The sequence below is a fragment of the Gracilinanus agilis genome, chromosome 1 (assembly GCF_016433145.1).
Source record: "Gracilinanus agilis isolate LMUSP501 chromosome 1, AgileGrace, whole genome shotgun sequence".
NCBI classification, from domain to species: domain Eukaryota; kingdom Metazoa; phylum Chordata; class Mammalia; order Didelphimorphia; family Didelphidae; genus Gracilinanus; species Gracilinanus agilis.
This window is the reverse complement of record NC_058130.1, coordinates 735,083,540-735,097,321: the sequence shown is the minus strand read 5'-3', so window position 1 is coordinate 735,097,321 and position 13,782 is coordinate 735,083,540. Positions and strand designations below refer to the sequence as shown.

Sequence of the window (13,782 nt, the reverse complement as noted above, 5' to 3'; positions counted from 1 at the left end):
ACAGGGTAAGACTCTCCTAGGGCAAGTGCAGCCCAGTTGTCTGGCTGCTAGCCCAAGAGGCTGTCACTCCCCAGCCTCCACCATACCTGGTTCCCAGGAACAAAGCCAAGAGCCCACTTGGGTCTGGCATTTAACCTCCTCACAGCCTCTTCTCCCTGACATCTCTCCCATTCCCCAATCACCCCTTCCCCTTTCGCCCTATTGTCCTGCCTCACTGCCCGGATGAGCTCAGAATTACGTCGAGCACTGGGACTGGGACCACAACGAGGACCAGCAAAAAGAAACTGCCCTAGTGGTCAGTTGCTCTTACAGATTTTTGTTTTGTTTTGTTTTGTTTTGTTTTTTTAAGAAAGAAAGAAATGTGTATCTTGAAAGCTATTTAAAAATACAGCTACTTCAAAACGAGAAGCAGATGCTCTGGAGTTTTCCTTAGACGCCAACTCCTTGTCAAGCCTGGTCGGGTTGTGTGTGTTTGTCTTGGGGCCGGGAGGCCCATCTGTTCTGAGAGGCCCCTCTGCCTTCCCCAGGCACCTCCACCGTGGCTTCTTATTAGGAGGTCAAGGCACCTGTTTGCATGTAGGCACTCCCTCCTCAGGCATCCAGTTCTGCTTAAACTCCTAAGCTGAACAAGGTGGACTTGATAAGACTAATGTCTCCTGTCTCCAAACTATACCACAAACCCGTCTCTCCTATAGCAAAATGGGTCCTACTGCAAAATCTTGTCAAGTGCTTAGATGGCAGAAAAACCTGCAAAGAGAGTTGCCATCAGAAACCCCTGATTGATGGAGGCTTGAGAGCCATGGTTCATTGAGAAGACAGAAGAGAACTTGTGGGGGCTAGGTTTCCTAAGTCTTGTGAAGGCTGAGAAGATGTGAGTGAAAGTTATTGGTAAGGCAACTGGTAGATAAAATTAATAAAGCTTCATCAGTTGACCTCTGCTGAACTTCTAAAGGCTGACTTGCTCACACATCCTTTCTTTGTTTCACTGGTTGTGGAAACCGAGGAAGGAGTATCAACCCTCATTTAAGGAGATAGTATAATGTAATGGAAGGTGACCTGGACTGAAAATGGGGAGACCTGAGGTTCTAATTCCATCTGTACATAGTACTAAATCTCTGAAAAGCTTTAGGCAAGTTACTTTTTTCTGCCTCAGTTTTCTTCTTTGTAAAATGAGGTGGTTGAACTTAAGATGATTTCTGACATTCTTAGATTTTAACCTGTGGTTCAACCTTTGATCCTACCCTTCTTTTTGCCCAGCTTCTCAGGAAGTAGCCAGGCCACTTGATTCCATGCCTTCTTTCTTAAAGACAACCCAGCAGATTTTATGCCCTTTTATAGAGCAGCAAGATTTGACTTGGGCTTCCAACTGAAGCCAGAACCCTCCTTCTGAAAGAGATGCAGCTGCTTTTACCTTGCTTATTGGCCAGGAGGAAGAAAGTGGTAATCCCACCATAGTGTGCATTGTTCAGACCTTTTCTGAAATACTTTGTTCAGTTTCAGGCCCAGTTTTAGAAGGGATATTGAACAAAACTCGAGCCATGTCCTGATGAGGAGGGCCAGAGATATGATTCAAAAGACTGTGCCATAGCACAACCAGTAGAAGGAGTTGGTCGTTTTTTTCTTGGAGAAGAGACTTGAGTCATGAATAATTGACATCTCTGAGTATCTTTTGGAAAAAAGAAGTGTCTGATTCCAGAGGGCAGAACTTAGAGCAATGGGAGAAAGTTCAAGAGCCACATTTCAGTTCATAGATGAAAAATGAACAATAAAACAAAACAATAGTAATAACACCTACTATATGCCAGGCATTGTATTAAGTTCTCTATAAACATCTCTCTTTTTCAGTCCAAGTAATATTTATTTATAGATGTATTTTAGCTTAAAAAAGAACAAAAGAACAAAGACCACCAGGTGATTTGGACCAAGAGGATCACAGTAATGAATTCATTCCAACTCCACTCTTCAGTTATTTTAGGAAAATGTTAATCATCCCTATAACCTACCCTTCTTAGAAGTTTAAGGAAATCAATGCCACTTTATTTCAAGTTTAGAAATTTGGGAGCCAAAAGGAAGGAGCATAAGGGTCAGAGTTTATGCCATAAGATACGCTTAAAACCCAAATAGGAAGATCTAATTTTTAAAAAATGGCTCAAATCAGAATATTGACACCATGGGACTCCACCTCTTTCCTTTTAGTCTACAAACTTTTTAACATTTCAAATTCCCAACCACTAAATTCAAAAATGATTCTTCCTGGTACTATTACTCGTTTAAATTTCTGATTCTGCCTCCAAGCTGAACTGATGGTTGGTAGCTAAAACAAGGCAGCCCAAAGCACCAGTTTTCCTTCTTGGGCCTTAAGGCTGACCACTAACAGATGAGCAAGTCATATACTTGGCTGCTTGGCCAGCACATGCTTAGAAGGCAAGAATGCCCCTCGTTACTAACCTAGATTCCAGCTTTTTTTTCTGAAGATATTTCAGTTGGGAGAGTTAAGAAGCCCTATGCTAGGAAAACTTAAGAGAATGTTCTTATAATTTAATCTTAGTTGAAGGAATGAACCCCCTTTTGAAAATGCTACCAATTGTTTCATTTGAAGGGTGGCTGTGAGACTACCTGGTTTTTAAATGCCTGTTTTTTTTAGGAAATCAGATTTTCCTTCCATCTTCAACTTCACTTTCATTGTATCTCCTCCATCTGGTTAAAAAGCTTCAATTACTCTTTCAGACTTTCCAAGAGCAGTACAGATTCCCTCTGACATTTCAGTGTTTCTTGCCAGTTTTCCAGGATGTTGGCTCCTGTAACTGGATCAATATTGCCACTCTCCAAAATTGCCAAGTAGCTATCCTGAAATTTCTCCAGGAACTCCACTTTTTGAGTGAGCACCTTCAGCTCTCCCTGGCTTTCAGTCAGCTTCAGATGCAACTGCTTGTTAATTGCCTCTAACAGCTAGTTCTTCTTTTGAAGCTCTTCCTCTAATTTCTGTCATTTTAATGAGCCGGAGCTCTTTTTAATCACCTTCTTAGCAGCACAATCCATAGTCTTCATCTGCTCAATAGTTTTGTATAGTTCATTCTTTGGGACTGTTGAGTTAAGAGCTTTGTGTCATTCTGCCTCCTTGGACCTTTGGTGTATCAGATTCTCAGAAGCAATCTGAGAATAAGTCTCCAGGACACTCATTGGCCAAGGCAGCATTCTCCACTCCTAGCTTGCACCTGTTCTCCTCATCACCTCATCACCCATCACCTCAGTCATATACATCACATTTTCATATATTCAGTCACAAAAATACGATGTGATCCTGTTTCATCTTCACAACAATCCTGGGAGGAAAGTGCTATTATGGTCCCAATTTTGGGACCGTTGAGGAAACAGTTGAGGAAACTGAGGCAAACAGGTTAAGTGATTTACCCAGGTCACCTAGCTAGTGGGTGTCTGACAGCTTAGTGCTTACCATGTACTAGCTACTGTGCTGATAATCACTTTCCAATTATCTCATTTTATATATAAAACAGCCCTGGGAGGTAGGTGCTATTATCACTTTTTTTTTTTTTTATAGATGAGGAAACAGATTAAGAGACCTATCCAGAATCATCCAGCTAATAAATGTCTGGAGTCATTTTTAAGCTGAGATCTTGACTTGAGGCTCTGTACTTTATCCACTGTGCCACCTGGCTGTCTAATATCAGAACTGGCCAACTACATGAGGTGTTATTGCAAAGACCTGAGGTTAATTGTCAGGGATATTGGAGAGAAGATTAGTGGATCACTTAGAAGACTAGATTCTTCAGGTGAAATTCTGTATTAGAGGGGGGATTCTAATAGCCTTGGGAATAAGACTGGACTATTCTAGATGCCTTCAAAGGCCCCTACTAAATCAGAAGCAGTTTTATGATTGTATGCCGGGAAGTTCCCAGGCGTAACAGTCCACCCATGCTTGGCTCCTTCCATTCAGCATTATATCTGACCCTGGAGCAGCTACAGCACTGACTGTCACCCAGATCTGAATACTTATCGTAGGCCTGGTTCCATTCACCAGCAGGAACATAAGTCAGCAAGTCTCAAAAACCTAGAGGAATTCAGTTGCTACTGCTTCTCAGTGCCAGCTACTTTGGTCACATCTAGAAGCCCAGAAATATATCAATACTTGTCTTCCAACATCTTCCCCACTATTAGCCAGGAATTTTTGAGACCTGCTTTAACTAGTTTCTCTGACAAACTACCTCCTGCCTCCCCTCCCCAGAGATCATACTTCTAGGAACAGAGAGCTTTCATCCTAGTCCAATCTTTCCTTGACTCTGGCCCCAGGAGAGCCCAGTCTAGGGACCGTGTAAAGAATCTTGTTCTAATAATGTTACTTCATATGTTTAATGTAGAATACTTTTCAAAACCTTTTTGACATCATTCCAATTAAATTTTTTTTAAACCCTCATCTTCCATCTTAGATTCAATATTGTGTGTTGGTTCCAAGGCAAAACAGTGGTAAGGGCTGCTAAGCAATGTGGTTTAAGTGACTTGTCCAGGGTCACACAGCTAGGAAGTGACTAAGGCCAGATTTGAACCTATGATCTCCGGTCTCTAGGCCTGGCTCTCAATCCAGTGAGCCACCTAGCTGTCTATATCCCATTTGATTTTCACAACATTGATCAGGATAGTCAATTGTTTTAGCCTTTTTTTGATAAGGAAATGGAGGCTAGGAGAGGGAAAATTAACTTGTCTCTGGTTACACAGTGACAGAGCCTTGCAATAGAACTTGTATTTTCTCAGTTCCCAGGTTTGACCCTGGTGATCTCATCAGATCTGGCCTACAACCATATAGTTAATACCTCACCCTCTACCTTACCGCCTCCTTTCCTGTCCCGGCCCTCCAGCTTCTCCAAGATACACTGGGGTTTGGGAGGAGGGCAGCTCCTAAAGTAATCGATTGCTCCTTCAGAGGGTGCAGGTGAAACTTTGAGATGAGGCTTCTTTTTTCTAGATACTCAAAAAGTCTTAGAGATGTACTGGCTGCTGGTTGCTCCAGACCATAACCAGGCCCCATCATCGAGTCCCCTTGTCATCATTCTACCTCGCACCCAGCCCCGCTCCCTTTGTTGTCAGGTCTCTGGCTCTGCCTTCTCGCTCCCTGGTCCTGCCTGCCACCTGAACCCAGTATCCAAGACTAGAAGCTGTCAGTATGGTGTGTGGGTGCCCTCAGTGTGCATTTCCATTTATAAAAAGCATCGACTTGATTTCTCTCTTGAGCTTCAAAACAGTGTGAGTTATACAGCCCTGCTTTATCCATAACTTATTTGAGGTTCAGTTTAAATAACTTGGCCAAGTTTGCCTCACTCCCACATCCATTGCTTCTTGTGTTGTCAACAGCATTTGAGAGTTGGGAGCCTCAGTCCCTTTCTAGTCCAGCCAACCCTTCCATGAAAGGACATCCCACCCTCACACTCCTGACACAGGTTTGGCAGGCAGCCACTCCAAGATGTCTAAGGTTGGGGAGCCCACTGCCCCTTCCACTTTGGCACAATTCTCATTGTTTAGGAAGGCCTTTCGCAAGTCCAGCCAGCCAAAATAGACCTCTCTGCAGCTTCTTCCCGTCATTCTTGGTTCAGCTCTCTGCGGCCAAGTAGATTCAATATGGATTCTGGTGGATTGAAGGGCTTCTTCTAGTAATCCTTAGGGAAGCAGTCCTTATCCGCACGATTCCACAGCCTCTTAGAATTCCAAGTTATTGGGAGGGCCCCACTTGGGCCCTAGAAAAAAACAGATAGACCATGGTTCCCCTCTTTGTCATGTTCAATAAGACTGACAAGTTATTAAATTCAGATGGAAAGGAGTTTGTCTCAACTCTGACACAAGAGGAAACTAAAGGAACTCGCCCAAGGTCACATTTAGCAAGTGGTCAACTGTAAGATCTTCAGGCCCCAAATCTTAGCATTTTTTCACCGTAGCACGAGCCCTCTAGGAATGTCAGCTGGGATTGGAGGCACCAAAGTCTGGGAATCAACTGAAACCTCGTTCTCCTGATTAAAGGCTGAGGGATCTTGCCATTATGCCATCCCGTCTATCAGCATCCTCTAACTGCATTTGGTCGGCATGCTTTTTTTTAAATGAGGGTCATAAGAAGATGGACTGAGGCAACTCATGCTGAGCTTGAAGATTTGTGATCACTGGGCTGAGGAAACCTAATATGTGTTAGGTTTTTTTTTTCTGCCCCCAGAGAGCAGATTTGGGACTAATGGGGTGGGAGTTAAAGGCCATATCTAGTCTCGATATAAGGAAGACCTATGTGCCCCACATGGTGAGGATACCAAAAAGACAAAAACCACCTAGTTCCTGCTTTCAAAGGGCAGCTACTGTAGGGCCCCGTTTGTGTTGGGGACAGATTCCAAGATCTGCTACAGATGGCCGAGACCAAGGATATAAGGGAACACCTGCCCACTCCATGCATGTGTGCTCTTTCCCCATGATAGTCCCTCCTGTGGGAGCTCTGTGGCCTCCCCCTCCCACGCCAAAAAGAAATGAAGATGGCTAAAAGTGGACCCCACATCTGGTTCCCCGGCCACACCAGCCACTGCTGCTCAAAACTGCAGCAGGGGTGTTGCTTCTGGGAATCCCCAAAAGTGGAACCTCAGGGAAAGGCGCCCTCTTATATATTGTGATGGAGACAACGGGGAGATATCAAGAGAGATACAAGATTTGCAGAAGCGTGATCTGAGCTGAACCTGGAAGCCAGACCCAGAGACGCAGGAGATGGTGCCTTGTGGCGGGGAGCTGCAAGGAGACCCGTCCAACCAGACCATGTATAGCGAGTGGGGAGTCATCATGAGAAGGCTGGGAAGTAGGAATGGGTTGGGGCATGAGGAGCTTTAAATGCCAAAAGAAAATGTATGTTCTGGCCCAGAGGTCATAGGAAACGGTTTGCATTTTGGGGGTGCAAGGGGTGGGGGTTGATCAGATCTACGCCTTAAAAAAATGGCTGGTTGTGCTTGTGCATCCCTTCTGGTTCCCAAGAGGCTGGCGCTACTGCATAGCTTAAGCTTGGGGATTCTGAGTCGTGGTGAGCAAAGCCTATAAATCGACTGCTGACATTAAGTCCACCCCAGCAGAATGAACCCCCTCAGGGAAGAGAGGACAGCCAAGCTGCCCAAGGAGAGATGAATGTCCCTGCTCAGAAAAGGAGCAGGTCTCGGCTCCTGTGGGGATCAGAGACCTGCTAGGAGTAGCCACTCAACCCCATCCTGGATGAGAGAGGGAGATCCAGTCTTAAAGGAGGATGAAAATCACCTTGAGAACTGAGTGGAGGATGATTTGGAGGGGAAAGAAGTCCAGGCGGGGAGACCAGTTATAAAAGGCTATTGGGGGGCAGCAAGGTGTGGAGTCAGAGGAACCTGTGTTCAAGGCCAACCTCAGACACTTCCTAGCTTTATGACCCTGGGCAAGTCACTTACCCCCATTTGCCTAGCCCTTGCCCTTCTGTCTTAGAATTGTTTCTAAGACGATAAGGGTTTTTTGGTTTGTTTGTTTGTTTAATGGCTATCGCCATAATCTAGACAAAAGATGATGGGGGCCTAAACTAACAGCCAGGTGTTCCACAGCAGAATGGATTGCCTCATCCCTAGAGGTCTGCAGGGGGATGATAGAATCCTTACATAGTGGGATGGGGGAAGAGGTTACAATGAATGACTGAGGATCTGAGATGCCACCTCTAGGTGGCACCAGGCAGCTGTAGGTGCCACCTCCATAGCACCATTTGGTACTGGGGACCAGGAAGGGAGTCAACCAGTCAGTATTGGATGGGATTTTAGAATCCAAGTAGTCCAACTTCTACCTGACCAAGAATCCTTATAAAACAGCACATCCCCTGAGTGACCTTCTGAAGACCTTGGATGAAGGGAGACCCACCACTGCTGGAGGCATCCCATTCCATTTGGAGAAATATTAGGAAGTTCTTTTTTGAAGCCCAACCGACTTCTTTCCAATTGCCACCCACAGCTCATAATTCTTCCCTCCAGGACCTAACAAGACAGGTTTTCGATAATCGAAGACAGTTATCACATGTCTTGCCACCCCTCCTTCCCCCCAAGTCTGCTCTTCAGATGTAAAATTCCCAGATCTTTGCCTAGGGGCTTATCTGGCTTAATTTTTAAGGCCCCTCGCCATCCCTGATACGCTTCAAACTTGTCCACGTCCTTCAAGTGCCACCCAGGACTAAACCGTTGCTCTGGGTGTATTCTGGTTAGAGCAGGGCTCCTGTGTTATCTCCCATCTCCCACTTTGGGGGCACTCAGTTTCTCTCAACCTTCTAAGATTGCTGCTTTTTTGGATGCTGTGGCTCACTCTTAATTCCCATTACGCTTTTCACCCTGAAGCCCCTACATCTTTTTTTACCCAAACTCATCCAGTCAAGCTTATCCCCCATCTTGCACTACCATAAACCTTAATTCCACATTAAATTTGGCTCCTATTTTTAGTCCTTTGGCATCTTTATAATCCAGCCTCTTAGCTATCTCTCCCCACACAGAGTCATTCGCAACTCTGCTAGGCACGCTGCCCTCTGCTTTCATCCTTGACATTGATAAAAAGTGTTAAAATAACAGTGACAAAGACAGATCCTGGGTGTGCTCCACTCGAGAACCTCCAAGTTAGCACCCATCAGTAACGACTCCTCTTTGGCCACTGTAGAGATCATCATTGTTCCTGAATCCATCTACCATCTAGTCCCCATACCTCTCTTCTCCACAAAGGGAGAGGAAGGATGTGCGAGATGCTTTACTAAAATCAAGGTAAAACGAGATCTACAATATTTCTCTTAATATCCCTGTTGAAAGAAGAGAGTTGGCATGAGTAATATGATTGGGGATATAGACTCTAAATCAGTGATTCCCAAAGCAGGCACCACCACCCCCTGGTGGGTGCTGCAGCGATCCAGGACGGCAGTGATAGCCACAGGTGCATTTATCTTTCCTATTAATTGCTATTAAAATTTTTTTTATTAATTTCCAGGGGGCTAAGTAATATTTTTTTCTGGAAAGGGGGCGGTAGGCCAAAAAAGTTTGGGAACCACTGATGTAATTGATCATCCTAGTACAAATATCAATAATGTGAAAAAGAGGTCCTGATCAATGACACATGTGAAACCCAGTGGAATTGCTTGTTGGCTCACGGAGGGGAGGGAAAGAACATGAATCATGGAACCATGGAAAATATTATAAATCAATTAATTGATTTCAGATTTAAAAACAAAAAAAAAAGAAAGGAGTTGGGAAGAGCAATGCTAGCTTATAGCTTATTCCTTCTTTTTGAAAGGGTGACTGGCCATCCTGATGCATTCAGAAGCCAAAATCATTTCCCTACTGCCCTGTAAATCACAGCCTCTCTTCCCTTTTTAAAAAATCTGGAGATTCTTCTCTCTTCTGTCATGTCACCCAAATTATGGACAGTGAATGACTCAAAAGTCACATGGAGCAGTTCTTTAAGAAACCTGCAGTGTAGCCCACCCAGGGCCAAGTGACTTGGATTCATTGCAGGCCATTGGGTAATGTAAAATTTAAATTAATATCTAGTAACTCCAAGTATTATATTTTATAAAGTTTATTAATAATCACTTAAAGTAGAAGAAATAAACAAAATTAGAAAGCCTAAGTAAAGAACACGTGGGTAAAATTCTCCTGCCTCTCACCTCATCCCACCTCCACAGCCACATTTCTGGGAGAGAGAGAACAGAGCTACACAAAAATATATCCTCCCTGCATTAGCACGTAACGTGAGAAGGAACATGGAAAGCTGGGAAAGAGAGTTTTGGGGAGCAAAATTCTAATGATACTGTGCCATCTTGAACTCCAAGAACAGCGATGATGAATTAATTTATTTTTGTCCTGTTCTCGAAAGGTTATTCTTGCCAAAAGAAAAGAGAAGCTAAAGAATTTCTATCAGTATTGTCCAGTCCACCCCGAGCTGCTGTTCAATCCTTTCTTTGATCTATTTTTTTTTCTCAGTGCCACTAAAAAGATACATTTTCCCCTTAGCATTTCTTATCTGCCTTAGCTCGTTCTAAGCTTTCTCATCCCTGCTGCTCTCCTTTGAAAATTGTGCCACTCTTTCCATTCGGCCTCCACAACCTTGCCTGGCTTCTGCTTTTACACGGGTCCTTTACAAAATCTATTTTGGTCCATGAGCTATTTCTTCATTGGAATCCTCAGCTGGCATCCTCCACAGGTAGCCTTGTAGCCACCCTCCTCTCCTCCCTCTCACCATATTCATGCCAGACTTGTTTCAGACACCGCAGTTTAGCACTCGTTATGAGAGATCTGCTAGCCTCAGCCTCCCCTCTGGTACCTGGCATTGTGCTTGGCCGTCAGAATTTTGTTCTCGGAGACCTTCTCGCGTTTCCCAGTCTGGCAGAAGTTTATACTTGGGGTCCTGGCTGCCCTTTCTTTGAGCCTTTTGAAATCTGTTCTCCCCAAAAGACAGGGCACGTGTCAGCCGGCGCCCAGCCTGCCAGCCCCACCTTCTCGCCCCCAAGATTCCTAGGCTCCCCTTCCTCTCACTCCAAGAATATGGACGGGCAATCTGACGACCTGGAAATCCAGAAGGGGCCGACCAGTTAACACAGTGGATAGCATTCAGGGCTTGGAGTCAGGGAGTCCAGAGTTGAAATCCTGCCTCGAGACACTTTTTGGCTGTGTTAAAAAGCAAGTCAATTATTTCTTTCTCAGCCTCAGCTTCCTCATCTATAAAAACAGAGATAATAATAATACCTAAGTGAGATGATATACGCAAGCTTTAAAGAACTATGTGTATTAGACATCATTATCCCAATCTAATGGGTCCTGCAATCCTGGGAGGGTATCTTCCTTCCTCTCCTCCCTTCCTTCCTTCCCCTGCTTGCTCCATGGAAGAAGAATTAAACTTGTCCTGTTTAGGGGCAGCCAGGTGGCTCAGGGGATGGAGAGCCAGGCCTAGAGACAGAAGGTCCTGGGTTCAATCTGGCCTCAGACACTTCCTAGCTGTGTGACCCTGGGCAAGTCACTTAACCCCCACTGCCTAGCCCTGACCGCTCTTCTGCCTTAGAACCGATTTTTAGTATCCATTCTAAGGCAGAAGGTAAGAATTGGAGGGGAGAAGGTAGCAGTTGCAAAGCCATTTCAAACAGGGACTCTGGACCTGCCTTTAAGGGGATGCTATTCCGTTCCCGTGGCATCTCTGTTGGGTCTAACTGTGAAGTCTTGTTTCCTCCCTTAGGACAGATGACCAAAATGTTTATGACCTGATTTAGTGCCCTGATCTAGGAGATTCACATCTAAGCTAGCTAAAGTTCAAGAATTAAAGTCCGGAACAAAAAGAGCAAAAGACTCAGGAGCCCAAAGTCCTCGCATCGTAATCTTGGACTCTCCTTCTCTGAACCTCAATTTCCTTCTCTGTACAAGGACAGAATTGGATTGAACGGTCTCTGAGAACCTTCTCTGGGCCTGCTAGATGGCACAGTGGTTGGAGTGCTGAGCCTGGAGGAAGGGAGATCTGAATTCAAATGTGCCCTCACAGGCTTCCTAGCAGTGTGACCCTGGGCAAGTCATTTAACTCCCTTTGCCTCAGTTTCCTTATTTGGAAAATGAGCCAGGAAAGGAAATGACAAACTAGTCTAATATCTTTTTAAAAAACAAACAAACCTTATACCTTCTGATTTAGTATCAATTTTATGACAGAAGAGCAGCAAGGGCTGCTTGGGGTTAAGTGACTTGCCCAGGGTCACACAGATAAGATGTCTGAGGCTATATTTGAACTCAGGTTCTCCCCCTGTGCTACCCAGCTGCCCCACTACTCCAGGATCTTTGCCAAGAAAACCTCAAATGAGGTCATGAAGAATTGGACGTGACTGAAATGACTCAACAACAAAAGAGATCCTTCCCAGCTGTTCTCCTTACATCCAGCTATACATCCTCTTGCTTTAAATAAGCAATTTATAGCGTGTTTATATAACACCCACTAGGTACCGGGCCTGGGCTAACCTCTTTAATTATCCCTGGATAGGTAATACAGTTGCTCTTGAAGGTAAAGACTTATTTCCCCTTAATCCTTCTCATTTTGCTTAATTATTTCTTATCAGAACCTATTTTTTTACCCCGTCAGAATAATTTGTTACTTCTTCACATTTTCTGATTTTTCACAGATTTTTAAAAAACATACTTTATTGCTCTGTGAGAGTGAGAAAAGTGATCATCTCTTTTCAAAGGCTCTGACAGGTCAACAATAATAGAATAATATGACTTTGTATAGCTCTTTAAGATTTGTGAAGAACTTCACATTTGTTATCTCATTTGAGTCTTACAACAACCCTGGGAGGTGGGTGCTGTTCTCCATTTTACAGATGAGGAAACTGAGGCTGAGTTTAAGGGACTTTCCTAGAGTCACACTGCTAAGTAGATGAAGCAAAATTTGATTTCATAATTTCCCAACACCAAGTCCAGTATTGTAGCCCTCTCTTTGCCTTCAGCTTCTATCCTAACCCATTTTACTTTTTCAACCCTTACCTTCTGTCTTAGAATCAATACAGTGTATTGGTTCTAAGGCAGAAGAGTGGTCAGGGCTAGGCAATGGGAGTTAAGTGACTTGCCCAGGGTCACACATCTAGGAAGTATCTGAGGTCCTATTTGAATCCAGGACCTCCCATCTCTGGGTCTGACTCTCAATCTACTGAGCCACCCAACTGCCCCTTCTAACCCATTTTGAAGAGAAAGGCTGAAGGAGTTGGTCATTTGTATCCAGGACTTCCTAATGTCCAAGTCCAGCACCTTGTCTGCTTTCCACAACTCTCTGAGACAAGGAGTGACTCACCCAAGGTCTTCCAGTTTATTCAGCAACAGCACCAAGACTAACAACAAGGTCCAGGTCCCTGCCCACAGTTACCATCATGCCTCCCACGCTAGTAGACCAGCTACACTCATTACCAGACATAGAGATAATAGAAGCAGCAGAGGGCTGTGTTCCAGAATGAGGACTGGCTTCTTCAGTATCCAAAAGGTCCTTCTACCTCAGGGCCATTCCCTCCCCTCTGTCTCAGCTCCTAATGGATCCTGTGAGCCCAGAGACCCAAAAGGTCCTTCCAGGCAAGATGTCTTCCTTCAGTGCTTGGTATTTTTTGAGCTAACTGGGAAACCTGTTTCCCCATTCCCTGTGGCAGAGCATTGGCACCCCAGGAGTTCAGACTCCAAAAAGGGGATGAGAACCTTCCAGGAGTCAGTATCAGAGGAAGCTTCCTGGCTTCCAAGATACTCATACATTATACCAAGTCTTCCAGTTCAGTCCAATTCCCAATCTGATCTCCATAGCTAACACCCCTATCTGCAACAGGCTGCCTAGAATTAGGAATAGATCAGTCAACTGATCAACATTTATTAAGCATCAACTATGTGCCAGGCACTGTTCTCCAGGCTGGGAATACAAAGAGACAAAAGATGGTCCCTGCCCTCAAGGAGTTTACAATCTAATGGAAATGAGTTGATGTGCATGAGTCCCAAATGCCAGTCAGACCTGCTGTTCCCAGAAGAATGGTTCCTCTTGGGCTCTTGCCACATGCTGCCATTCTCTCCTTGGGAAGGGCCTTGGCTTCTTGGTGATTCAGGCCCCAGGTACCCAAGTGCATGTCCTAGTCTTAATATAGGGTGTTTCCCTTTGGACAGAGTAGAGAAAAAAACATTCCCTTGGCCTCTCCCTTGAAGAGAGGAGGACAGAGTTTTAATTCAGAATTGAGGTAATGTATCCTTCCTCCCTGCTAAGAGAGTGATGCCATAG

General features: G+C 44.6%; 1 pseudogene; it reads right to left on the bottom strand.

Moving 5' to 3' along the window:
• Positions 1-47: 47 nt before the first annotated feature.
• On the bottom strand, positions 48-3,180 carry LOC123256806 (annotated as a pseudogene).
• Between the last annotated feature and the right edge of the window lie 10,602 nt (positions 3,181-13,782).